Source organism: Capra hircus, chromosome 24 (assembly GCF_001704415.2).
Source record: "Capra hircus breed San Clemente chromosome 24, ASM170441v1, whole genome shotgun sequence".
NCBI lineage: Eukaryota > Metazoa > Chordata > Mammalia > Artiodactyla > Bovidae > Capra > Capra hircus.
Window position 1 is genome coordinate 38,749,675 of NC_030831.1, and position 27,441 is coordinate 38,777,115.

Here is a 27,441-nt window from a genome sequence, read left to right on the forward strand (position 1 = left end):
CTCGACCCCATGGACTATAGCCCGCCAGGCTCCTCTGTCCACGGAATTCTCCAAGCAAGAATAACAGAGTGGGTTTCTATTCCCTCTTCCAAGGTATCTTCCAGATGCAGGGATCAAACCCTGCATCTCTTATGCCTCCTGCATTGGCAGGTGGGTTCTTTACCATTAGCACCACCTGACAGCTATTAAATTTCACTTCATTAATAGAAGAAAGGAAACTATTAATAGAATTATTCCCTCCACTTTGTCCTTCCTCCCCTTTAAGTGACCACTCGAACTGTGACCACCAGCAACAGCACAGGGTTTTCTTAGCAACAGTTATTGCCAGGGAGTATACTGTTGCTAATCATTATTTTGGAAACTACAATTACCCCCAAATCTTAAATTCTTAATTTGGATATGCTATTTTCTCTTTGTTTGGTAAGCCCTTGAGTCACACAGTGCCTACATGGAAGTATTTATCAAAGTTTATTTAAGACTGATTAAGAAGAAAACCGCAGGCCTAAGAAGGCATCACTTGTGCTAAAGCCTATGAGACTGAACTTAGGTTTAATGCCTTACCTCTCTGTAGTTTCAACCTTCCGCAGGAATGTCATCTTAATTGGCCAGTGTGGAATTTTCTGCTCAGTACAAATGAGGTGATCTGTCACATGGACAGTCTCAATCAGCCCCAAAGGAAGCAGAGACATCTGTGTGCTCATAGAGGCTCACCACCTTTCCCTTCAAAGAAGGTGCGGTGGCCTAAAACAATCTTTTCTTTTGCCAATAGCTTCCATGCGCCACCATCCTTCTGCCTATGAAAGTCTTCCATTCTATACAATCCCTTGGAGCACCCTTGTATTGACTGGATAGATGCTGCGGGATTCGTGAATCATTCAATAAAGCCAGTTGGATCTTCAAATTCACTCAGCTGAATTTTATTTTCTAACAGCTTGGCTAGCCAAACTGTGTGTTAGGATCACCTCATGTAATTGATGGAACCATTAAAGTAAGTGCTGTTTCCTGCAACTGGTTTGTGATTTATTTTGTATGGCCAACAATTTTGTTAGTTGTTTTTGATTTCATAAGTGTTTTTTATTAATTTAAAAGCACCAACAGCTGTATTTTCTACTTTTTATCTATAAACAGCTTTATGTGCACCATCAGAGCAAGCAATCAAAACAAAACAAAATCCCAAAACTTTTAAGTATAAATCAAGTATGTTTCTCAAGACTTAATTGCAATGTGCTTCACTCTTTGGAGTTTATATTACACATTTCTGCTTAACATCTCTCTCATACCTACTCAGTCCCTGGCCTTTTTATAACACCTGATTTTCCTAATCCAGCCTGGAAGCACTGGTTGACTTCAAGCACTTACCTGCTGCTCCTTGTTCTGTCCAGAGGCACTGATGTTCTCTTTCTTCTTGTCTAGTTTGTTACTTGGATTACTGCCAAGAGTTCTTCATTCGTGCTTTTTCCTGTTGTCTTTCTCCTGGGCAGTCTCCTCTTATACACAAGGAAGGTCATGCATGTCTCCTCTATGGTTCCTGCTCCATCCGCCCTCTTAATATTGCTATAGTTCAGCTTGTCTCTGCACTTTCCAGCTGAGTTTCCATCTACTGAGAAGAGTGAATGACTCAAGTCTGAAAGAGTCAATTCAGTTCAGTTGCTCAGTCATGTCCGACTCTTTGCGACCCCATGGACTGCAGCACATCAGGCCTCCCTGTCCATCACCAACACCCAGACTTTACTCAAGTCCATTGAGTCAGTGATTCCATCCAACCATCCCTTGAAATGCAAGGAGATCCAATCAGTCTATCCTAAAGGAAATCAGTCCTTAATATTCATTGGAATGACTGATGCTGAAGCTGAAACTCCAATACTTTGGCTACCTGATGCAAAGAACCAACTCATTGGAAAAGACCCTGATGTTGGGAAAGATTGAAGGTGGGAGGAGAAGGGAACAACAGAGGATGAGATGGTTGGATGGCATCACCAGCTCAATGGACATGAGTCTGAGTAAATTCTGAAAGTTGGTGATGGACAGGAAAGCCTGGAGTGCTGCAGTCCACGGGGTTGCAAAGAGTCAGACATGACTGAGTGACTGAACTGAACTGAAACTATGGTGGAGGTAATGAAGATAACAGCGACCTCCATCGAGAGGTCCCCTGCATGCACTGGTTCACGCAGTGCCCCCAACCCTGCAGCAGGCCCCAGCTGATCCATACCTCTGCCAGAGACTCCTCGACACTCACAGGCAAGTCTGGGCCAGTCTCTTGCGGAGTCACTGCTCCTTTCTCCTGGGTCCTGGTGCACACAAAGGTTCTGTTTGCGCCCTCCAAGAGTCTTTCGCTAGTCCTGTGCAAGTTCTGGCGGCTCTATGGTGGGGTTCATGGAGCCGCTCCAGTTGTAAACATTTCCTATCTCTTCAAGGCTTACTCAGCAGCTCAGCAGGAAATCCTGATGGAATTTACCAGGCAAGAATACTGGAGTGGGTTGCCATTTCCTCCTTCAGGGGCTCTTCCCAGCCCAGGGATTGAACCCCGGTCTCCTGCATTAGCAGGCAGATTCTTTACCATTGAGCCACCTGGGAAGCCCTGCGCATAAATAATGGGGCAAAAAAATCCTTACCTGTTCAATAAAGAATACAATTTGCTTCTGTTGTAGCAACTTAAATGCCTGAAACAAGTTTTCTTAGCCTAAGACCACATCTATCTTTAGTGTCAGTGCTTAACTCAATATATCACGTTTAGCCTAAGTTCTAGTTGAGATAGCGTTGTCAAATTATTTAGAAATCTCTAATCATTTCAAAACTATTTTCAATGGTTGAATGAAAAAAAGTCCTTATGGAATTTTATTCACTCATATTTGCGAAACAGTTGTTAATGAATTGTACATGGCCACACTTTAAGAAAGTAATCATTTCTTTGGTTTCCTCCATATGTACAATATTAATATAAACTTTATTTTTTGCTGAAAGCACTTTATCAATATTGTATTTGGTTGGATGAAAACCAAACACGATTTTCATCATTTCTTAATGGCAAATTTCCTAAAGAACCTGCCAAAACTTCAGTATCTCCAGCCCTTGTGTTTAAATATAACACTGAATACAAATATTCCAAAGCTTTCGCACTTGTCCCCTGTCACAATAGACATTAATTTTTGAGACCCACTTGAATATCTTTACACTTAATTTTGAATATTTTGATAGATTTCCCCTTGCTATTTTGGGGTACTTCAAAATTCTGCTGAATTTGATTAATTTCCTTTTCTAAATGTATGATTCAGAATGGAATAGAATAAATTTTATAGCCAGTTCACAAAAAAATTTATTTCTATACATTTTATATAAAACATTTTACTGAGATAAAATTGACACATACAGTTATATTAGTTTCAAGTGTACAAAATAATGACTCAATATGTCTATATATGGTGAATTGATCACCACAATTAGACTAGTTAACATCTGTCACCATATGTAGTTAAAAATAAAAAAAAATTATTTTCCTTGTGGTGAGGTCTTTTAAAATCTACTTTCTTAGTAACTTGCAAATATGCAATACAGTATTATTAACTATAGTCACCATGCTGCAAATTACATCTCTATGACTGACTTTCTCACTGAGGGCTGAACATTTTAAATCCCTTCACCCATTTTCCCCACCTTCTACCCCCTGCTTCTAGTAACTACCATTCTTTTATCAGTATTTATGACTTGTTTTTGTTTGCTTTCTAAATTATAAATATAAATGAGATCATATAGTATTCGTCTCTGACTTATTTCACTCAGCATAGTGATTTCAAGTTCCATCCATGTTGTTACAAATGGCAAACTTTAATTTTTTATGGCTAAATAGTATCCCATGGTATATACATGCCACATCTTCTTCTCCATTCATCTATTGATGGACACTTAGGTTGTTCCTAAACCCACTCCAGTACTCTTGCTTGGAAAATCCCATGGATGGAGGAGCCTGATAGGCTGCAGTCCATGGGGTCGCTAGGAGTCAGACACGACTGATCGACTTCACTTTCACTTTTCACTTTCACGCATTGGAGAAGGAAATGGCAACCCACTCCAGTGTTCTTGCCTGGAGAATCCCAGGGACGGGGGAGCCTGGTGGGCTGCTGTCTCTTGAGTCGCAGAGTCGGACACGACTGACGCGACTTAGCAGCAGCAGCAGGGTAGTTTTTAATTTTTTGAAGAATCTCTGAACTGTTTTCCACAGTGTCTGATCACATTTATACTCCCACCAACAATGGGCAAGAGTTCTTTTTCTCTACATTCTCATTAAGACTTGTATTGCTTGTCTTTTTGATAAAAGCCATTCTAACAGGTGTAAGGTAAAACCTCTTTGCTTTTGATTTGCATTTCCCTGATGATTAGTGATGCTGATTATCTTTTCATGTACTTACAAGCCATTGTATGTCTTCTTCAGATCCTCTGTCCATTTTTTTTTCCTCTGTCCATTTTTAATTGGATTTTTTCTTTGCTATTGAGTTGTATAAGTTCTTTGTATATTTTGGATATTAACCCCTCATCAGGTATACAATTTGCAAATATTTTCTACCATTTAATATTATGTTGCCATTTTGTTTTGTTAATAATTTCCCTTGCTGTGTAAAAGTTTTTTAGTTTGGTATAGTCAACATTTTATACAATTTAATGACATTTTAGAGGTTTTTTATAGGTTATGTTTTTGAAACACTAAGTTACTTATTTATTCTTCATAACTCTTTGATGACATATACTGTTTGCTACCAGTAATATTACATTTCTATTACTCGCTTTGTCTTTACGCTTAAAATTTTTTCTTTTAAATTATTTGCCCACAATGGGATAACCAACAATAAAATATGAAACAAAAAACAACAAAAATACCAAGGACAGGCCCTTCCATTCTCTACCTTCTATGTAATAACGAAACCAATGCCACATTTTTTGGTTATGGCAGTACCTACTTCTGATATCAATTTCTATTTTGATTGTCAGCTGCAGTGTAATAAACCACCCCAAAACTTAGTATCCCTTAAAAAAACACACACACGCAATTTTACTACTTCTCATGATTTAAGAGTTGATTAAAATTCACCTGAGTGGTTTCTTTAGTAGTCACAGTCTGGGTCTGCAGTTTCATTGCTGCAGTTAGATGCAGATGGTGCTGAGCTTGGAGCCTTCAGTCATGTGACTGTGTCTTGCCAGAGACAGAAGGAACTCTGGGGTCAGCTGGGACACTGGGGTGGCTGGACTTCTCTCTCTTTCTGCATGTGATTCCAGGTCTTCTCTCCTCCACATGGCTTTTCTACATGGTCTTCTCACATAGTCTCTCTAGCAGAGAAGCCAGACTTCTTAATTGGTGGCTCAGACCTTCCTAAATCACAAGTCAAAAGGACGGGGTCTTCTTAAAGATTGGATCTGAAAATGGCACAACATCATTTCTGCCACATCCTGTGGGTTAGAGCAACTCACCTAGATTCAGTGGGGCAGGTAACAAAAATTTTCTTGAAGACAGAAATGAGCGGTTCATTGGGCATTATTTTTGTGGATGAACTATTATACATGTTACTATAAATGTGTTACAATTAGATAATTTTGGTCTTTGTATTACCTAAAATAATGTTTTGTTTCACCAGTGGCAGACAATTTACTTTTGGGGAAACATTGGTTTATCTGTGTTAACTCTGTGTCATATATTTATCTAGAATCACCAACACCAATGATAAACATTTTAGAGCAATTTAAATAACATAATGTAGCATGAAATTATTTAACTATCTTTTCAAAGATCTCACAGTTATTAACGAACTGCCTTTTTCCCTTTTTTATTAATGTGCTACAGACACTTCATATTCTAGTCAAAATAGAGTAGTTTCCTCAAGCAATGTGATTTTAAAAAACGGTTTAGACAGACTGTCAAAGCCTTCTTTAAGAGAGTTTGGAGACACTTAATAATCTGAAGAGAGAAGCGGGTGAGACCTATTGGTGAAGAACAATGGAAAATATGTATGATAATAATTTACTTATAAAAACACAGTATGCTTCTTTACACAGCTTTACAAAATAGGTATGAAATTGCCTGAAGCTCATTTATTCTGCTGTTTGAAGTAAAATACTATTTTAAAATAAGCTTTATACAAGACAACAAATATGTCAGGTAGCTGAAAGGGAATATTTGTAATATGTCTTCAAAACACATAATTTTCAACAAAAGTGACTCTTCTTTTTGTAAATAGAGGTGCCAAGTAAGCTATTACTGTTGCAAAATATAATGCCTGTGTTGATTTACTATTGACAATATTGGCAACAATATTTCAAGCTACATGATACATATAATTATTAACTTTATCAAGAGTTTTTGTTCCTTAAAATCAAATCATTCATCATATGACTCCCTATGTAACTATTTAAAATTTTGTATAACTTGGATGTTTAAGTATTTTTAATTTAACTATTTTACAAAATCTTTTTCTCTTAAATGGCAAAAATTCCTTCTAGCATGCCTTTTATGCCCAAGGAAGTAAAGCATTTTAGAACCTAATTTGTATCTTATAGCACTAACACGAAAGTTATTGATGGTCATAATCTGTAGTAATCGTAACTTGGTTAAACGTTTTCCTATTTCTTGTCAGAAAATTCTCTTTATATATACTTAATTTATTAAAATAAGACACTTACTAACCAAGTATCAGCAAAAATGACATACTCAACAGATAGTTCCCCAAGTATTCAGCAGCATACAACCCTCACCTACACGCATGCTTAACTAATGCAAATTCTACTTCATCATTCACAAGCATTTGTTGTTGTTCAGCCATAAGTCATGTCCAACTCTTTGCAACCCCATGTACAACAGCATGCTAGCTTCCCTGTCCTTCACTATCTCCTGGAGTTTGCTCAGACTCATGACCATTGAGTCTGTGATGCTATTTAACCATCTCATCCTGTTGTCCCCCTCCTCTTCCTGCCCTCCATCTTTCCCAGCATCAGAGTCTTTTCCAGTGAGTCAGCATCTCCTTAACACACTATCAGCCAGCCACGATTCTAGGTACTGGAGTATTTGGATGCACAGGACAGTTTTTAAGTGAAGGAGCCTCGTCTCTACTGGAAAAGTTTAATTGGCAAAAACTTATATCTGAGTATAAAACATATTTTATTTCTGAAAAAGTATAACCATTTTATATTTGAGTCCTAATACAGTCTTCACTCATGCACAGTCTTCCATACTAGAGAACACGCTCTCATTATTTTGAAAGTTGATGGTTAAAGAAGATGCTACCCAAACTATCAGTAGTCTCTTTGGCTGCTTAGAGAAGTCAACAGATAGGAGCAAAAGTGGGTTTAAAAAAATTAATGCAAATTTGCTAATTATTCCTGGTTTATATCATGGTTTTGAGTATTGAATGTCATTATAAGTAATCTGTTCATATATCACCTTAGGGAACAATAGACTAAACAGTTATCTGTGAAGACTGCAAATCTACATCCACAGGAGAATTACAGAAAGAAAGGACCTGGTACAGTGTTCTGCAAACGGCTCTTTGTGTTCAGTCACATTTTCAGTTTTACTACTGTACATGGGTCCAAACTCTGAATCTCAAACAATAATCATGTTAGAGCATTCAAATCATAGTTTCAGTGGTGATGAAGATACATTTTTTTTTGAAGATACATTTTTAAAAAAGAGTGTACATAGTTAAAGAAAACATTTTCAATCCTGGCTATTATAAACAGTGCTGTTGATACATGGCAAAACCAATATAATATTGTAAAGTAAAAAATAATAATAAATAATAAAAAAGAAAACATTTTCAGGAAATTAATACAGGGAGTTTGATGATGATGATGAAATCAGAACTCTTCAGAAAAACAGATTTTAATATAGAGGCCATTAGAGCAAAGCCTACACATACGAATACCCAGTTGGTACCCAGATTATAATCTCAAGTTATGAAGTTCAACTTAAAATAAAATCTCATAGAATCAAGAGAAAGTTTGATATTATTCTTTTAAGGGACAATGACAGTGGTGAGAAATATACTTTACATTTAATTTTAAATTAAATTTCACAAAATATTAACTTCTACCACACATTACACAGTCCGACTTGTGTATTCTGTCCTTTTCTGTCCTTTTTACTCTTTTCCATTTTACTTTCTTTGATGTCACAAAAGAGGGATGACCACGACCAACCAAACTGATTTCATAAATCAATCTGGAAAGTAACATGTGTGGAAAACACCACTCTAGCCTTCCCTGCCTTGCTCACACTGTTACCACGGGGCCAAAATGAGTCTGTACTTCACTGGAAACAAACATAGCTGCAGTCTTCCAATGGAAAAATATTGAGTTATACTCGTCAACATGGTTTATAAGGCTCAGTGTCTTCCATGAATAATTCAACATATGTTCATCTATTATTTTCATATTTGTCATGTAAGGAGAACAGGGAGGTTTTCAATCTGTCCAAGTGTTTATGAGTAAATGTTATCATTTTGATAAAGCTCCCCAAGGCGGTAAAACAGATAAGTCAGCAGATAGTAATGTGTTGATGCCATGCATTCCTGGTACAGACTCAACTCCTGTTTACCAGGGAGAAATGGAATGGAAAAAACCACTGAAATTAGAGAGAATTTGCATTGGCTTTAAGAAAACAGTTATTGACAGTGATAGGACATTAGTGGAAATCTACTCGTTAACTATGGCTTTTACAATGGACACCACCGCAGTCCAGAAACCCACTAGTGGGAGAGAAAAAATGATGAGAGCCAAGAAGAGTATCTTTACATAAAGTATGTATTTCTTAAAGATAATTATTTACTTGTGGTTTTCTTACTGACTGTTTTTTGTTTCACTCTCTGATCTTTTTAAATGCCAAAGTTAGAAAAAATGATATTGATACAAGCAATATTAGCAGCGATTTCGTTCCACCTTAGTTTGATCTTTTCTTTTTGTCAATTTGTATGTCCTCTTATACTTTTATGATTCTATAGCTATTTTATTATTTTTTCTTTGTAAAAACAGAATAAAATTGAATTTTTAATATGATTTTGTAAATTATGATAAAATGCTTTTTTATGGCAGTAACTTTTAGATAAATAATTATGACTATAAAAGTGTCAAGAAGATTACAGAAACTTAACAGACTTTTTTAATTGCCTAAAAACATTCATTAGTTTTTCAAGTGATAAACTACCATCATAGTCTTGCACCTAAAACTTCACCATCTTCGTGTCTGATAATGACTGGCCCGGGGCTATCAGCATAACCACTGGGAGAAGTGACTCTACTATTGGGCATCAGAGAAGTACTAATGAGAAGGTCATTTCTCTTCGCTCTGAAAACAACAGCACTAGGGAAACAGACGCCTCAGTGATGGCAAGATGATAAAGAAAATTAAAAGGAAATTAGGGGGAGAAAAAAAATTACTGAATGAAGAAAGCAACATCAAAATAATAAGAGTGGTCTCATATGAGAAAAAGGATATTTGGTTCTGAGGGAAGACCTTGCTGACAGCCTCCTGAGCACACTAAGTGCATGATTGAAAGAGATGTCATTAGAAACAATTTTCAAATACAGCATTTACTAGCATTGGCTAGAGAAAACTGCTGAAAACAGGAAACAGTAAAAAATAGTTCTATAGGAAAGCAGAGGATTTTTTTTTATCACTGATTCTTGACTTGCACATTTAAAAAGATTAAATGTGTGATTCCAAATACATCTGAAAAGGCAGGCACTCTGCTAACTTCTGGGCATACACGTGGTTTATCAGTCAAGGTCCCTCACCTGACAGGGTTGACAATTTAATGAGGACACATGCAAGAATGAGGTGACTGCATGTCAGGTGAGAAGGGCAACAGGACAGGACACAGGAGAGGAACCCGGCCAAGAGTTAATACTTCAGAGTAGCCTTTCTGGAGGCTATATGACAGGATGGAAGGGTAGAATTTAAAGAAAAGTGTTTAAGAACAGGAAAGAATATTCAAAGCAAGAAAATACTTTACAAAAATGATAGGCAGCAAGAAAATATGAAACAGCAGTCCTTATCAACTGTAAGGTTACATTTTAGAAATGTATTGTGAATGGCAAAGCATGGTTGACATAGGCAAATTCTCACTAAAAGGCCCAAATCAAGTATAATAAATGTGGGAAGAAGGAGTATAGCTCAGAGATAGTACACGTGCTCAGCATGCATGAGGCCCTGGGTTCAGCTCACAGCACCTCCATATCAATTAATCTTAAAAAAGAAACCGTTAAAAACTCTTTGCTGTAAAACAGAGATGAATGAACCATTGAAAGTCAACTCTACTTCAATCAAAAAAGATGAATCTTTTAATAAATAAATAAATAAACAGACAAAGCATAGAGAAGACAGAAAAGGCAACCATTAAAAGGAATTAAAGAAGAAATAGCAGTGTGGCATAGACGCCAGGAAAATAGAAGACTTTTAAAAGGGAAGTTTTCAGTGTCAAATGCCTATCGTTAACACTGCAGCATGACATATAGGAAAGTTGTCTAGAGAAGAGATCCTAAGAGTTCTCATCACAAGGAGCATTTTTTCTTTTGTTTTCTTTGTAATCATAGGAGATATGGTTGTTAACTAAACCTGTTGTGGCAGTCATTTCAAGACATACGTAAATCCGCATCCCAATGTTCACAGCAGCACTAGTTACAATAGCCAAGGCATGGAAGCAACCTAAATGTCCATCAACAGATGAATGGATAAAGAAGATGTGGTTAATATGTAGAATGGAATATTACTCAGCCATATAAAAGAATGAAATAATGCCATTTGCTGCAACATGAATGGACCTAGAGATTATTATACTTAGTGAAGTAAACCAGATGAAGAAAGGCAAACATCATATGATATCACTTATACATGGAATATCAAAATTGGTACAAATGAACTTATTTACAAAACAGACTCACAGATTAAAAAACAAAACAAAACAAAACATAATTACGGTTAACAAAGGGGAAAGCATGGCCGGAGGTTGGGGAGGATAAATTAGGAGTTTGGGATTAACAGATACACACTACTATATATAAAATAGATCATCAAAAAGGACCTATTGTATAGCTGAGGGAACTATATTCAGTATCTTTTAATAACTTATAATGGAAAATAATCTGAAAAAGAATGTATATACTATTGCTGCACACCAGAATCTCACACAACACTGTAGATCAACTATATTTAAAAAAAAAACTGTATGTACATCAAATCATCATGCTATATAACTTAAGCTTCTAAACTGATGCATGTCACTTCATAATAAAACTGGAAAAATAGACCATGTTAAACAGAAACTTTAATCAACCATGGGATAAAGCAATATAAAGACTATTGATAACAATGAAGATAGCCTTTTAGTAGAGTGTTAAGGATAGAAGCCAGCTTCAATTTTTTTTCTCTGATTAAAGAAAAAATGTAAAAGTGGAGAGTTCAAGAAGTTTGACAGTGAGGGGGAGGAGAAATTGAGGGGGATATTGGTTCTAGGAAGCCTCTCCTTAGCAATTAGAGACACTTACATATGTTTAAATGCTGTCATAAAGGAGTCACACAGCCAGGCTTCCCGTGGAGGGAACAAAAGGTTGAGCTTTGATTCATAGTTTTCTTATTTCACAGTCACAAGGCGGTGTTTTCTGCTCATTGACTAAACCAAGTCATCAGGGAAAGGCAGTGTGTACATGCTGATAACTGACATTTTGGTAAGACGTGAATATTCTGCATCTCCTTTTCTCCTGAGGAACATCACTGCTAAAGTTAAAAGACTCAACTATGAGATATGTTAAATATAGACAATATCAGTGGGGTTCCCTGCTGATAAGAGCTTACCGGCTATGAGGCTCTTGCACTAATTATAAAAGGATACGTTTGGCCATGTCTGATTACTATCCATCACCGTGAGAGTATGGAAAGAAACTAGCATGAGTATGGGATGTGGAAGGGGCTGGGGGCTTTTCTTCCTCTGGGCTGGCAGTTCACAGAATCATGACATGAATGGATATGTAGGAGGTTCATTTCGAGTTAAAATACCTCTATGATGGAAAGAATCATATTTGGGCAGCAAAGCATCAGTGCAGTTCAGTTCAGTAGCTCAGTCATGTCTGACTGCGACCCCATGAATCGCAGCATGCCAGGCCTCCCTGTCCATCACCAACCCCCAGAGTTCAGCCAAACTCATGTCCATCAAGTCGGTGATGCTCATCCTCTGTCATCCCCTTCTGCCCCCAATCCCTCGCAGCATCAGAGTCTTTTCCAATGAGTCAACTCTTCGCATGAGGTGGCCAAAGTACTGGAGTTTCAGCTTCAGCATCAGTCCTACCAATGAACACCCGGGACTGATCTCCTTTAGGATGGACTGGTTGGATCTCCTTGTGGTCCAAGGGACTCTCAAGAGTCTTCTCCAACACCACAGTTCAAAAGCATCAATTCTTTGGCGCTCAACTTTCTTCACAGTCCAACTCTCACATCCATACATGACCACTGGAAAAACCATAGCCTTGACTAGACGGACCTTTGTTGGCAAAGTAATGTCTCTGCTTTTGAATATGCTATCTAGGTTGGTCATAACTTTCCTTCCAAGGAGTAAGCGTCTTTTAATTTCATGGCTGCAGTCACCATCTGCAGTGATTTTGGAGCCCAAAAAATTAAAGTCTGACACTGTTTCCACTGTTTCCCCATCTATTTCCCATGAAGTGATGGGACCAGATGCCATGATCTTCGTTTTCTGAATGTTGAGCTTTAAGCCAACTTTTTCACTCTCCTCTTTCACTTTCATCAAGAGGCTTTTCAGTTTCTCTTCACTTTCTGCCATAAGGGTGGTGTCATCTACATATCTGAGGTTATTGACATTTCTCCCGGCAATCTTGATTCCAGCTTGTGCTTCTTCCAGCCAAGCGTTTCTCATGATGTACTCTGCATATAAATTAAATGAGCAGGGTGGCAATGTACAGCCTTGACGTACTCCTTTTCCTATTTGGAACCAGTCTGTTGTTCCACGTCCAGTTCTAACTGTTGCTTCCTGACCTGCATACAGGTTTCTCAAGAGGCAGGTCAGGTGGTCTGGTGTTCCCATTTCTTTCAGAATTTTGCACACTTTATTGTGATCCACACAATCAAAGGCTTTGGCATAGTCAATAAAGCAGAAATAGATGTTTTCCTGGAACTCTCTTCCTTTTTCGATGATCCAGCAGATGTTGGCAATTTGATCTCTGATTCCTCTGCCTTTTCTAAAACCAGCTTGAACATCTGGAAGTTCACAGTTTATGTATTGATGAAGCCTGGCTTAGAGAATTTTGAGCATTACTTTACTAGCATGTGAGATGAGTGCTATTGTGCGGTAGTTTGAGCATTTTTTGGCATTGCCTTTCTTTGAGATTGGAATGAAAACTGACCTTTCCCAGTCCTGTGGCCACTGCTGAGTTTTCCAAATTTGCTGGCATATTGAGTGTAGCACTTTCACAGCATCATCTTTCAGGATTTGAAACAGCTCAACTGGAATTCCATCACCTCCACTAGCTTTGTTCATAGTGATGCTTTCTAAGGCCCACTTGACTTCACATTCCAGGATGTCTGGCTCTAAGTGAGTGATCACACCATCATGATTATCTGGGTTGTGAAGATCTCTTTTGTATAGCTCTTCTGTGTATTCTTGCCACCTCTTCTTAATATCTTCTGCTTCTGTTAGGTCTATACCATTTCTGTCCTTTATTGAGCCCATCTTTGCATGAAAGATTCCCTTGGTATCTTTAATTTTCTTGACAAGATCTCTAGTCTTTCCCATTCTGTTGTTTTCCTCTATTTCTTTGCACTGATCACCGAGGAAGGCTTTTGTGTCTCTTCTTGCTATTCTTTGGCACTCTGCATTCAGATGCTTATATCTTTCCTTTACTCCTTTGCTTTTCACTTCTCTTCTTTTCACAGCTATTTATATGGCCTCCTCAGACAACCATTTTGCCTTTTTGCATTTCTTTTCCATGGGGATGGTCTTGATTCCTGTCTCCTGTACAATGTCACGAACCTCATTCCATAGTTCATCAGGCACTCTATCTATCAGATCTAGTCCCTTAAATCTATTTCTCACTTCCACTGTATAATCATAGATATGATTTAGGTCATACCTGAATGGTCTAGTGGTTTTCCCTAATTTATTCAATTTCAGTCTGAATTTGGCAATAAGAAGTTCATGATCTGAGCCACAATCAGCTCCTGTTCTTTTTTTTTGCTGGCTATATAGAGCTTCTCCATCTTTGGCTGCAAAGAATATAATCAATCTGATTTTGGTGTTGACCATCTGGTGATGTCCATGTGTAGAGTCTTTTCTTGTGTGGTTGGAAGAGGGTGTTTGCTATGACCAGTGTGTTCTCTTGGCAGAACTCTATTAGCCTTTGCCCTGCTTCATTCCGTATTCCAAGGCCAAATTTGCCTGTTACTCCAGGTGTTTTACTACATCAATTGGTATATTATCTAGGGTAAATACTGATTTTGTAAATTTACAAATACTTAATAATTTTGAACCTATTCACAATCCTTTATTTTTATTTCTCCCATAACCATGAAAGAGAAGTAGGTTGTTAGTTTAAAATCAAACTTATTGTTCTTTTCCTGATTTTAAATGTAACACATGTTCATTATACACGTATACATAGTAAATATCTGTTCAAGTAGAAAATTAAAATGTCACTCATGTATTCTATTCATATATGAAAGCTATTTTCATTTATGATCTATTTCTCTTTAGACTTTATTTGCTATATAATATTTCTTTCTTAGGCAAATCTTTTAAAAATGGATAAAAATAATTCTATTTTAAAATATAATTTTATCTAGTGACTTAGCAACTGAACAATATAATAGCATTATTTTAAAATAGGAATCTGATATTCAATTATGAATGTACAAAAATAAAATAGTCAATAATATAAATATAATTTATTTAACCATTGTACTGTTCTTGGCTAGTCAAGAGTACTATAAATAATTCATTTATTAAGATCTTTGCACCTAATTATTTGTTTTGCTTTCCTCACTTAGGATAGTTCCATAGGATGATGAAATTATGAGAATTATTAAATATTATTCTTTAAGTTATACAATAATGGATTGTTAAATAGTAACACTAAAGAGTTCATTTTTAATCTCTGTCTAACCATTAAATTCCTGCCACTAATATACAAGACTGATCATTTCAATGGTTTCCCTTTTACTTGGTAACTTTGAGATGGGCCTCCACGATTTGTTTTAATCTTTGCTCATTTGAACATGAAATAGCATTGTTTCAACTTATACTTCTTTGTCTAGACTACACTTTTAAAAATTATTATTGTATAGTATAGCTGAGTGGTTAACATCATGAGATTTGGAGTCAGACACATTGGGTTTAAACTTCAGGAGAGCCCCCTACTAGTAGTATTCCTCTCATTAGTAACTTAACCTCTTTAAGCCTGTTTTTTCCAATATAATAATAGTAGCTAACATTTACAAAATGTCAGGCACTATTCTAAGAACACTTTATATATCAGTTCAGGGAATCTCCATAACTCCGTACAAAAACGGCATTCCTGTTACATCACGATTTATGTTGTTAGCCATTGTACCACGCTGCCCCACATGACTGCTGAAAGGCTTAAATGAGACAGTGTCTGTATATAAAACACTTTCGTATTATACCAAAACAAAGAGAATGCATGATAATTAGGAGTCAAAAATGTTTTTCCTGTAAACTCACTACATACTTTATTCATTAGTATTCATTAGGACTTTTTTAAGAGTACTGCTATAAATCATTTCTCACTTGTTGCAAGCTTTCCCACCCAAAATTCTATTAAGCTAAAACAATCATATTTTTGATGCCTCTCAAAAATAGGAATGATTAAACATAGAAAGTTTTAGACAAAACACACTAAGGACACAGAATCAGTTCATTTTTAATTGGCACACAGGCTATGGGGTTGCAAAGAGTCAGACACAACTGAGCGACTAACATTTTCACTTATTTATTTTGGTTTCATTGTAAGAGGCAGTTTCTGTGTAGCATGGAATGGAGAATAGAAAGTAGCTCTGAGCAGTGAGGCAGGCAACTTCCCTGTCTTCTGCAATCAAACCTACACGTAGTCTTTGTTATGAATTTTTAGACTGTCAAGCATACATATTCAAAGATGTTAAGAGGTGATTAAGATTGCAGTTGATCTTGAATAATGATTTCTATTTACATGAAGGGGAGGAAACAGCATTCTAGGAAAGGGAATAATGAGCAAAATCAGAGCGATAGTCATAGATTTGAAAAGGCTGGGACATGAAATGTTTGGGGGCCTATCAACCGGCACAGTAGTAGATGCTGTGGATACAAAGATAAATATGACATGGTCTCTGTCCTCAAGTTTAGCCTATGGAAAATAATCCCACCTAATACAGCATGAAATGTGCAAAAATCAAAGTTGAAAACTAATTAGGTTAAGGAGCAAGATGAATGACTGTATTCCACAAAAGGCAGAATTAGACAAGAATTCACAGGCTTTGTCAAAGTGATGAATTGTGTCCTCAATGACAAATAGTAATGACTTGGCAGAACAAAGACGGGTAGAGTACTGTAAGTGCAAAATATGAAGGTGAGAGGCAACATGAGGAGAGAACTAGTATTCTATCTCTGGACAAAAAGTATCACACACTTAGCTGCGTAAAACCCCATGTGTTCATTAGCTCACGGTTTGGGTTGGGTAGGAGTCTGACGATGGTCGACCTGTGTTAGCTTCAGGGTCTCCACCTTGCAATCCAGCTGTCAGCAAGCACTGCAGCTTCATTCTAGAAGCTTGACTATGGAAAGATCCACTTCCAAATTCATGCCAGTTGTTGGCAGAATTCATTCATCTGTTGCTACTGCACTGAGCACACCAGGTGCTGGAGGTGGGCTTCCCCTTTTGAAGGATCTACCTGGTTCTTAACTATATGAAATCCCCCAACCAGGCCACTTACTTTTTCAAGCCAGCAAGAGAGAGTGTCTCCTCAGAAGATGGGTGTTGAATCTCTATATAATGTAATCACATGCTTGTAATCACACAGATTTAATGAATACCTGTATTATAGCCAAAATGCCTTAATACATATGCTAGGTGGAAAGATTTAGATTTAGATAGACAGGAGGTATAGGACTGAGACATACCATAAAAAGCCCAAGGAACCTGGACTTGTCATTTAAGTGAAAGTTCAGTTCAGTTCAGTTGCTCAGTCGTGTCTGACTCTTTGTGACCCCATGAATTGCAGCACGCCAGGCCTCCCTGTCCATCACCAACTCCCAGAGTTCACTCAGATTCACGTCCATCAAGTCGGTGATGCCATCCAGCCGTCTCATCCTCTGTCGTCCCCTTCTCCTCCTGCCCCCAATCCCTCCCAGCATCAGAGTCTTTTCCAATGAGTCAACTCTTCTCATGAGGTGGCCAAAGTACTGGAGTTTCAGCTTTAGCATCATTCCTTCCAAAGAAATCCCAGGGCTGAGCTCCTTCAGAATGGACTGGTTGGATCTCCTCACAGTCCAAGGGACTCTCAAGAGTCTTCTCCAACAACCACAGTTCAAAAGCATCAATTCTTTGGCGCTCAGCCTTCTTCACAGTCCAACTCTCACATCCATACATGACCGCAGGAAAAACCATAACCTTGACTAGATGGACCTTAGTCGGCAAAGTAATGACTCTGCTTTTGAATATGCTATCTAGGTTGGTCATAAATTTTCTTCCAAGGAGTAAGCGTCTTTTAATTTCATGGCTGCAATCACCATCTTCAGTGATTTTGGAGCCTAAAAAATTAAAGTCTGACACTGTTTCCACTGTTTCCCCATCTATTTCTCATGAAGTGATGGGACCAGATGCCATGATCTTCGTTTTCTGAATGTTGAGCTTTAAGCCAACTTTTTCACTCTCCTCTTTCACTTTCATCAAGAGGCTTTTTAGTTTCTCTTCACTTTCTGCCATAAGGGTGGTGAAAAGGACACACTTAAAAGTTTGAAGAAGAAGAATAACTGATAATATATTAAAATACAATACGACATCAATATAATATATTAATATGCTCATATTATGCTCAGTAGGGAACAAAAGGATGAATGTCAAAAAAGTGAGATTAGCTGGAAAATGATTCAAGTATAGACTATAAGGAAATGAGTTTCCTCAATTACATTAAAGTCCCTGAAAATAAATAGAAATTTCCTACATAGGAACAGCAGGTAGAAATTGTGTTCAGCCTCTGTAATCTGTGATTCATTGTTTCCTTAGGACATTTCCCCTGGTCGTTTACTAACACACTGGTCTTGAGTGGATAAGTGTTGTTCTTGAAAATATCTATGAAATAACAATTCTGATTTCCTTCATTACAATAGACACAAAGCTGCTGCTGCTGCTGCTAAGTCACTTCAGTAGTGTCCAACTCTGTGTGACTCCATAGACGGCAGCCCACCAGGCTTCTCTGTCCCTGGGATTCTCCAGGTAAGAATACTGGAGTGCATTGCCATTTCCTGCTCCAAGACACAAAACTAGAAAATTTAAACTACCTCCTTTGGAAATACAGGGTTATAAAGTGTGTTTCACACCTGACATGATAAAGATGTTGATAATGGAAATAAAGAGAGAGTAAACTTTAAAAACACTGGAAAGAATAATATGATAGGATATAATGAAAAAGTGGAAGTAGATGATTTAATAAGAGAAAATATTAACAATGAAGCCCAAGTTCAACTCAAATATTTTATGTTTCCTTGACTGCATAAATCTACACTGAAGTCTGAGACAATTCATGGAACATGATAGCAAGATAAAGTCAAAACAAAACAAATACAAGATTAAGAGCTCTACCAACTGCTTTTTCCCCCTTTCAGCCCAAATGCCTTCTTCAACAACTTGGACAAAAAATGTAGTGGTTTTGCAATTAACAAAGAGTAAGAGGACCCTCTCCAAATTCCTAATTGCTGAAAAAATGTTTCCTCATATCTTCTTGTATTAAAAAACATGGTCTTTAAAAATATAATTAGAAGTGTTTACATTTCCAATAAAGGCAGACTAGCTTCCTGCTGAAAAATTCTCCCACTGAGATGAACTCTAATTGCTGGAAATGAAAAATATAAGTGTTACCATCAAAAAGCTAACAAAAAGCAGTAAGTGCTTAATGTGTAAAGGTCCCAGAGAGAAGGAATGAACCTACATTTGACATACCTTTTAACCTAGCCATTTGCAAATTCCCAAGGAAAGACAAAAATGCTTAGCCCTGATTTCAAAATCATAATAGTTTGACATTGAAAAGTTCAAGAGAAGGAAGTTTTTCATTACATTACTGGAAAGTCAGCTACACTCCAGAAATAGGAGTGAATCACAGCTAAGCCCAATTTCCACAAAGCCTGAAGCATACATAACGTTAACTCAATCTCTGCCCCTGCACAACTGCCTTCCAGAAGTAAAGGCATACCTCCTTCAGTGGTGTTTCCCTTTATCGTGTTTTGCAGATATTGCTTTTTTTTTTTTTTTCTTAAAAATTGAAGGTTTGTGACAACTCTGCATCAAGTAACTCTATCAACATAATTTTCCCAACAGTATTCACTCATTTTGTGTCTCTATGTCACACTTTGCTAATTTTCACAATATTTTGAATTTTTCATTATTATTATTTCTGTTATGGTGATGTGTGTTATCTTTGATGTTACTACTGAGAAAAGATCATGGCTTGCTGAAGCTTCAGGCTATGGTCAGTATTTTTTAACAAGAATTTTTTTTTAATTAAGGTATGTATATCAGGGTTTTTTTTTACATATAATGCTATTGCACACTTAATAAATTAAAGTACAGTGTAAACAATTTTTATATGTACTGAGAAACAAAAAAAATTCATGTGACTCATTTTATTGTGATATTTGCTTTATTTTAGTGGTCTAGATCTGAACTGATAATATACCCAAGGTATGCCTGTAATAGCAAATCCATTCTGGAAGAAGGTAACACTGTGTGTGTCTGTGTTAGTTGCTCAATTGTGTTCAACCCTTTGTGATCCCATGGACTGTAGCCTGCCAGGCTCCTCTGTCCATGGAATTTTCCAAGCAAGAATGTTGGAGTGGGGTGCCATTCCCACATCCAAAGGTAACAATAAACAAAACCTAAAATTATCTCTACAATTATTTGTATACAATGAGTGGCATTCATTTAGATATTACCAGATATATCAGGAAATAAAACCAAATGACCAGCAGAGGGGGGGAAATAGACCTTATAGTTAGCAGAGTGGGTGTTAGTCACTTAGTTGTATCCAGCTCTTGTGACCCCATGGATCATAGCTTCCAGGCTCCCCTGTCCATGGGATTTTCCAGGCAAGAATACTGGAGTGGGTTGCCATTTCTTTCTACATAGTTAGCAGAGATAGACTGTAAGTATGAAAAGTATGATTAATATGCTTAGAAATTTGAAGACAGGATGGAGATTTTATAAGATGACAAGAGTCTATAAAAAAGAACCAAATGGAAGTTCTGGAACTCAAAATACAAAACTGGACCTAAAAATTCTGCTATAGTTGAAGAAAGAACCAGTAGAATGGAAAATAGGCCAGAAAAACATATCCAGACAGAGTTTATAGAGGAGAAAAAGGAAAATATAAAAAGTATTTATGAGACATATGTAACACAGTGAAGAGTCCTATTACACATACAATTGGATTTCACATAAGAATACAGAAAGAGCGGAATAAAAGCAGTTTTTAAACAAATAACTAATGAGCGTTTTCTAAAACTGATAAAAGGCAACAAATTATATATTAACAATTAAAATGTATCTCAAGAATAATAAAAATATGACAATTACAGCTAGTTACATAGTTACACTGTTGAAAATCTAAGACAAGGAAAAGTCCTAAAAGCAATAAGAGATTTAAAAAATCTTACTTTCAAAGCAGCAAAAATAAGACCAATACCTAAATGAATTATCAACTACAAAACAATGAGAGCAGAAAACGATTGAATTACATCTTCAAATGCTGAGAGGAATGGAAAACCTACCAACCTAAAATTCAACCCACAAAATCACCATTTAAAATTAAAGAAAAATAAAGACATTTTGACAAAGAGGAAAACTGAAATTGTGAGTCACCAGAAGACCCACTGTAAGGGAATAATAGAATTTTTTTTAAGGCAGAAGGAAAATTATCCCAGTTAAAGTATGGAGATGTTAGGAGGAAGAAAGAGCAATGGGAAGAGTAAATATGTGGACAAATAAAAGCAAAAGATAACAAATGTTGGCAAAAACATGGAGAAATTAGAACACTTGTATATTGTTGGTGGAAATGTAAAATGCCACTATTATGGAAAACAGTACAGAAGTTCCTCAAAAAAGTAAAACAGAATTACCATGTAACCAAGCAATCCCACTTCTGGGTATATACCCAAAGAAATTAAAATAGTATCTTGAAGAGATCTCTACACACTCAGGTTCATTGCAGCAGTATTCACAATAGCTAAGATACAAAACAAACCAAATGGCCAGTGACAGAAGAACGGGTAAGAAAAATGTGTCGTATACACAAAATGGATCACACAGCTTTACAAGGGATGGAAATCCTACTATTTGTGACAACATGGGTGAACCTGGAAGACATTATGCTAAGTAAAACAAACCAGTCTTAGAAGGAAAAACACAGTATGACTCCACTTATACGAGGTATTTGAAATAGTTCAATTCATATAAGCAGAGAAAAGAATGCTGACTTCCAGGGATGGGGATAGGAGGAAACGGGGAATCGTTCAATGGGTGTAAAATTTCATTTAACCAAGATGGATAAGTTCTAGAGATCCATTATAAAACATAGTACTGGGGCTTCCCTGGTGACTCATTGTTTTTTTAAAAAAAAAATCTGCCTGCAATGCAGGAGACACAGGTTCAATCCATGAGCTGAGAAGATTCCACATGCCACAAATCAGCTAAGCCTGTGCACCAGCACTAGTGAGCCTGTGCTCTAGAGCCCATGCTTGTAGAGGCAATGGATGAATTTATTCCCCTGATTGTGCTGATAGAATTATGAGTATATTGATATGTTCAAGCTCATTACATTGTTCACTTTAAACATGTGTGGGGTTATTTTTGTATACAGCTATCCCAATAAAGCTCTTGAAAAAAATCAGCTGTTACACCTTCAAACTCCTACTTCAATACCTCTTTCCCAAACCTTCATTCAAACTAGATGTTACTAGAGTATCTGAAAGGCAAAAGAACAAAACTTCTTGAAAATAGGAGAGTATCTTTACAATCATGGAATAGTCAAAGTTTTCTTCAAAAGGACACAAAAATCACTGATTGTAAGAGTAGAGGTGGATAAAGGCACTGATCTAAAATTCAATTCAGTTCAGTCACTTAGTCGTGTCTGACTCCTTGTGAATCCATGGACTGCAGCATGTCAGGCTTCCCTGTCCATCACCAACTCCCAGAGCTTACTCAAACTCATGTCCATTGAGTTGGTGATGTCATCCAACCATCTTATCCTCTGTCATCCCCTTCTCCTCCTGCCTACAATCTTTCCCAACATTAGGGTCTTTTACAATGAGTCAGTTCTTCACATCAGATGGCCAAAGTATTGGAATTTCAGCTTCAGCATCAGTCCTTCCAAAGAATATTCAGGACTGATTTCCTTTAGAATGGACTACGTGGATCACCTTGCAGGCCAAGGGACTCTCAAGAGTCTTCTCCAACACCACAGTTCAGAAGCATCAATTCTAGTGCTCAGCTTTCTTTATAGTCCAACTCACATCCATACATGTCTACTGGAAAAACCATAGCTTTGACTAGATGGACCATTGTTGGCAAAGTAATGTCTCTGCTTTTGAATATGCTATCTAGGTTGGTCATAACTTTTCTTCCAAGGAGCAAGTGTCTTTTAATTTCATGGCTGCAGTCACCATCTGCAGTGATTCTGGAGCCCAAAAAGCAAAGTCTGACACTGTCTCCACTGTTTCCCCATCTATTTCCCATGAAGTGATGGGACCAGATGCCATGATCTTCGTTTTCTGAATGTTGAGCTTTAAGCCAACTTTTTCACTCTCCTCTTCCACTTTCATCAAGAGGCTCTTTAGTTCTTCACTTTCTGCCATAAATGTGCTGTCATCTGCATGTCTGAGATTATTGATATTTCTCCTGGCAATCTTGATTCCAGTTTGTGCTTCATCCAGTCCAGCATTTTTCAAATTTCTAAAATTAGGTGTCATCAAAAGAGAACATCATGAAAATAACAAGGCAAGACACTGAGTGGGAGAAGATAGTCAATATATATAAAATCCAGAAAAGACTTGTATCTTGAAAATATAAAGAATTCTTTATATAACAAAGAGATGATCAAAAATGGGAAAAGACATGGACAATCATTCACAAAAGAAGATATCCAAATAGCCAATGAACATAAAGAATTGAGAAACTTCATGTGTCATCAGGGAATCGATAATTTGAGCCACAATAGCTAAGTGGAAAAGGCTGACAACACCAGCACATCCCTGGGAAAAAGAAGCTAGGCATAAAGCAGTATTTTTATGTTTACATAAATTTCCAGAATTTTGTGATATTGGAAGTCAGCTTAGCTGCTACAGTTGGGAAGGAGGTTGGTGGATGTGGTTGGAAGGGAAAAAAAAGAGACTTCTAGGATTCTGGTATTGCTGTATTTCTTGACCTAGTGATGGGCTCATTGATATTTTCACTTTGTTATAATTCATCAACTTGTATGAGTTGGGCTTTTCTGTAAGGTATATATATATTTCAATAAAAAGTTTGGATAACAAATAATCAGTAGCTATGTAAATACAAATTTATTCAGGCTGAAAAACAGAATACTTGACTGAAAGAATGTTTCTAGAATACAGAATGTGTGACTAAACTATTTCCCACCTGGTAAAATCTAAGACTAGCCACCCCTGGCTAAATTTTGGTCATCTTCATCTTCACCTGTTCTCATAGATATGAATATTGTCCCATTAAGAAAGAAACATGATAACCTATTCCTCATTTTTCTATCCTGTACAGGCTCATTGTAAGTTATATTATAATCATTATTATAGTATACAGATGTATAACATTTATATTCATCTTTAATCATAGTTTCACAGTTGCTAGCTTTTGTTTCATATGAAAATTATTAAATGCTAGTAACTCAACTCTTAATCATAGCTTTGCCAGTCAACTTGTTTGTTGATTGGCATTTATTCTCAACAAGTATTTTTTAAGAAGTAGATTCATAGAGGCTATAAGTCCTTACTTATTTAATGTTTAAGAATTTGTGTCTCTTGGTTTCTTAAATGGCAACTTTCTGTATAAAAATGTCTTTCATTAGAATTTTTTGCATTTAGTTATTATCTCATCATTGAACATGGCAGTGAAGAACTATGAGACCACTATAATATTTTATCCAGAGGCCAATACTATTATTTCTTTATCCTTGAAGTTCAGTAATTTTACTGATTTATCTACTGGTTCTTACTATTCTGTATCTTTGAATCTTTTTTTCTCTCTTTCTCTATATCGAGGAAGTTTTCCTTTATGTGTTTAAAATATGTTTATTTTTCCATTTGTTCTATTGTTTTTATGACAGCAGATATTGATTATATTTTGGCAATCGCGCCACTTTTTTTTCCACTTAACTCTTTAAACATTATGTTCTTTTCTATTCCATTTTGCTTAAATATCTAAAACCTATCCTTCAGATCTCTGTTTCCAATGATGTCAATATCTTTTTTATTGCTTTTGATTCATCATTCGTGTTTGTAATTATTTAATTTTATCTTCATTTATTAGAACTCTTCCAGCTCATAAAACATTATTGAGCAATACATCATATATAAAATGAGTTTAATATATAATCACACAATTTAAATAATGATAAGATAAACACCCAAGTACTAGCCATCCTACTTAAGAAACAGGTCCAAACCAATCTTTCAAGGATTTGGCATATCTCTCCTCTCTTATTCTCTGAAATCAAACAATTGTGAGAGTAAAATCACAGTCATTTGTTTGTCTTTTATTTTTAATGTTTTAAAATGAATCACTATTATTTTTATGTACATTTTAGGGTCTTATTTACGGGCATCTCTATTACTCTGAGGTCAACTGACACAGTGAACAGATGTGATATTCTGCCAAGTACCCAGAAAATTTTATTCCTTTTGGTCTGTATTAGGACAGAAAGCTCAAGTCACTGAGGAAAGACATGGCACTGGGAGGAGACAATAAATATATACTTTTTGTATTTTAAGGAATGCAAGCTGCTTTGATCCTTTCTGGTTATGAGTTAAAAAGAATGCATGTGGTCACATATGAATTTCTTACCTACCTAAGTAGCTGGAAGGAATAAATACTTTTTATTCCTAGTTCCAAATGGCTGTTGTTCCCAGCCAATACGGTAGACCTTGTTGAATGTCCACTGTATTCTGAGCACAATGCTTAGTGTATCTCCATCTTTTTTTTTCTAATTTCCAAAACAGCTCTGCCAGGGGAAGCTTTTGTTGTTGTTCAGTCGCTAAGTCATACCTGACTCTTTGTGACCCCATGGACTGCAGCACACCAGACTTCTCTGTCCTTTACTATCTCCCAGAGTTTGCTCAAATTAATGTCCATTGAGTTGCTGATGCCATCCAACTGTCTCATCCTCTGTTGTCTCCTTCTCCTCCTGCATCAGAGTCTTTTCCAAAGAATTGACTCTTCGTATCAGGTGGCCAAAGTATTGGAGCTTCAGCGTCAGTCCTTCCGATGAATATTCAGGGTTGATTTCCTTTAGGTTTGACTGGTTTGATCTCCTTGCCATTTAAGGAACTCTCAAGTCTTCTCTTCACAATTCTTTCGAATTATGTGCTGGAGAAGACTCTTGAGAGTTCCAAATGGTTTGAATATGCAAACATGGACCTCAAGATAAAATTAACCCCTTTCTTATTTAAAATACATGAAGAACTTTATATCCCAATAAAAATACAGACAACCCAATTAAAAATGGGCAAAATATTTGAGCAGACATTTTTCTAAGGTAGACACATAAATGACAAAAAGCACATCAAAGGTGTTTAACATCATTATTCATCATGCATATGCATGGATAAAATAGAATGATCCCATGTAAAGAATTTCAGGAGAAGACTAGATGAAGGAAAATAATCAATATTCAAATACAGGGTTAAGTAAAATAATTTTATAACTGATATACTGTACTAAAATTTTAGAAAAGCAAAACAAACAGAAAATCTTAAAAGTATTCGGATAGGAAAAAACGGGTTGCTTACAAAGAAAGAGTGATTTGTTACACAGTAAACTTAATAATAACCCTTCATGCTAAAATATGAAGCTGGGGAAATCAGTAGAACGGGGAGCTTTTCTAGGACAGTAAATCAAGACATGAGTTCTGCAAAGAGAAACTCAATACAGATCTCTACCCTTGGGTCAAAAACCTATTTTTTTTCCTGACCAGAACAACCAACCATTCCATGGAAGAATTCTGAAGCATATAATAACTTTTCATTTAAGCTATTTTTGTCATTTTTTATGCTTAGGATAAAGAAATGGAAATCTCTGAGCTCTGGTACTAGTCTGTTGCCTTCATGTTTTACACTGTCATAAATAAGAGAAATAGTTTTCCATCCTAAACAATATTATATTTGATAGAGATTTATAGTTAAATGCTAATTAAGTCAAGCACTATTGACATGAAGAGTGGTGGCACTGCAAATATCCCAATAGGTTATCAATAATAATGCATATATTTACCTTCAAAAATCACATCAACTTTAAAAATCCTTATGAAGAATCTAATATACACTTGCTCATTGTTGTGACTGTAGGTTTGAAACTGAGGATGGTCCATAGCAGGGACCATGCACACTTCTAATATTCTAGACCTAAAAAAAAAAATGGCACACTTGTATTTTACATGTTAATTGCACTCTAACTCATTTAATCACAATTTAAAAAATCTGTGGGTCCATGGTGATTCTAAAATTAGGGACAGGGCTTTTCTTTATGGAAGAATGGCAACTCATCAAAGCAAAAGGAATGGTATACTCAGAAAAGTTACCACTTTGCAACCATTATTGTAATAAATTATTCAGGCTAAAATCACAATTCGGTAGTTAAAAAAAAAACAAAACACCACAATGTGACCAGTTGAGAGATAACAGGACAAACAAATCCTCAGTGTCACTTCATAGATTATTCATTGATTAGGAGGGAGACAGGGGAACCTAGGTGATGAAATCTAATGGATACTCGAAGACATCAAACTGAGCCTCACAAAGAGTGAGACATTGTATACCTCCTGCCTGAGGCACTGAGAAGGAAGCAACATCAGTTAAGTGGTACTCAGAAACATCCAGCCAAGAATTTGAACCTGAATCTGGGGCCCAGGAAGCAATCAGACAGTCAGTTTAAGGGATGATCTGTGATACAACTGATCTATAGACCTCAAAT